Consider the following 1989-nt stretch of genomic DNA (forward strand, 5'->3'; position numbering starts at 1 on the left):
CCTAAAGCCCACCTGACATCACCTAAAGCTCACCCGACGAGATAGCCCTCCACCGAGGCCGTTGAGCGGCGACGTGGTCATACATACCGCGTGCCACCAACTCCATTGCTGGACTGCAGTTCAGAGTCGAAACAGAAATATGGGTGGAAATGAGGTCAGTTTGCGTGGCCCTTTGTTAGCAAAGCAACCGCTAAGAGTTGTCGTGTTTCTGAATTTGGAACCTCTAGAACCATGGGTCCATGACTATGCTGACTACTGTATGTCAGATTGCTTGGTGAGACTTGAAGGATCGACTTATACTTAGAGAGGAACCCACGTAGCAAGACCGATCAATGCATTAAGCTGCTCATTGTCTTGTTTCCTAGACAGTTTTAGATACTTATTATTATGTGGGCACGTGGCTCAACCTCACTGTCTCTGAGCAGAAAGGAAACCATTTAACTGAACAGACCGAGCTTATCTAAAATCAAACGCGCCCAGCTTTGGGTCCCCGAGTTCCTTGTTGGCTTGCCTGGCCTGTTGCAGTCAGCAATGCGGCAAGACATGATTTGCACCTGACGACGCTACGTGGTTGGTGCCGGTGGATCAGGGTCAGGGGCGTGAAACTGATGAGAGTGTCATCATCGCCGCGCGCGCGTGCAGCTGAGCTGAAAAGCCTGAAACTGAGACTGAGGCTTGTTTAAATACACCCAAAAACCCAAAACTTTACAAGATTTCCCATCACATCGAATCTTACAGCACATGCATGGAACATTAAATATAAATAAAAAAGATAATTAATTGCACAATTTATTTGTAAATCACGAGACGAATCTTTTAAGCCTAGTTGCTACATGATTGGATAATGTTTGTCAAATAAAAACGAAAGTGCTACGGTGTTAAAATCCAAAAAGTTTTTGGATCTAAACAAGGCCCTAAAAGGCCGCGCGGGCGAACTAATGGCAGACAGCCATAAAGCCCGCAACTAAACCACCATCCCATGAACAGTCGTAGTAAGTATCGTGTTGTATTCGTACTATCACGAAAGCGACGGGGGACCAACCGTGCGGCAACCAAGAGTGCTACGGACGAAACCGTAGCAGTGGTAGTTAGTTCCCAACCACCACCATGCTATGCTATGCTATGCTTGCCCAAGTCCGCAAGTTGGAGTCGCCAACGCCCCATCCATTCATGGTGACAATGCACGCCACAGTCGGTCTATATCGTAAAAACCGTTTGTGCTAACGACCGACCATCCTAATCAGAGCCGCCATCAGTTGCTAATCTCCGGGCAGGAACCCTTTCTCTTTATGTGTGTGTGACAGCGAATTTTTATTTTGCAAACGAGACAGGGCCCAACGGTATGTATTTACTGTATACTAGGCGACATGGTGTCGGTGACTCGAGCTTTCCATTCCCTGGCTTTTTATGAACTGTTGTGCTTTGCTCCCTGCTGGTGCTGGCCAATAGGCTCACGGCTCCGTGCTCAGCTGTCAGTAAAGCTAATCCACTATCCTACGGGCCTTGTTTACCTCCCGAAATGAAAATTTTCGTGACACTGTAGCACTTTCGTTTGTTTGTGGTAATTATTGTCCAACCATAGACTAACTAGGCTCAAAAGATTCGTCTCGTCAATTTCGACCAAACTGTGCAATTAGTTTTTATTTTCATTTATATTTAATACTCCATGCATGTGTCTAAAGATTCGATGTGACAGGTAATCTTGAAAAATTTTGCGTTTTTGGGTGGAAGTAAACAAGGCCTGGCTGAACACGGAGAAGGAAAGCGGATTCTTCTCTTTCTCGGCACTATCACCGGCTGCGGCGTTTATCGCTGACCATTTCGTCACGCCTGCTAATCATGCCAGCCGGCTCGGCTGGTGTGGGGGATTGGTTGAGTATCTAGTCGTTAATCCCAGCTGTCTGCGAATATTTTATTATGGGCACATGAACAACAAGTATCTTTATATTTTGCGTAAAATATTCGTCGGGGAAGGAGCAAAATTCAGTA

This window comes from Sorghum bicolor, chromosome 3, assembly GCF_000003195.3.
Source record: "Sorghum bicolor cultivar BTx623 chromosome 3, Sorghum_bicolor_NCBIv3, whole genome shotgun sequence".
Classification (NCBI taxonomy): Eukaryota; Viridiplantae; Streptophyta; class Magnoliopsida; order Poales; family Poaceae; genus Sorghum; species Sorghum bicolor.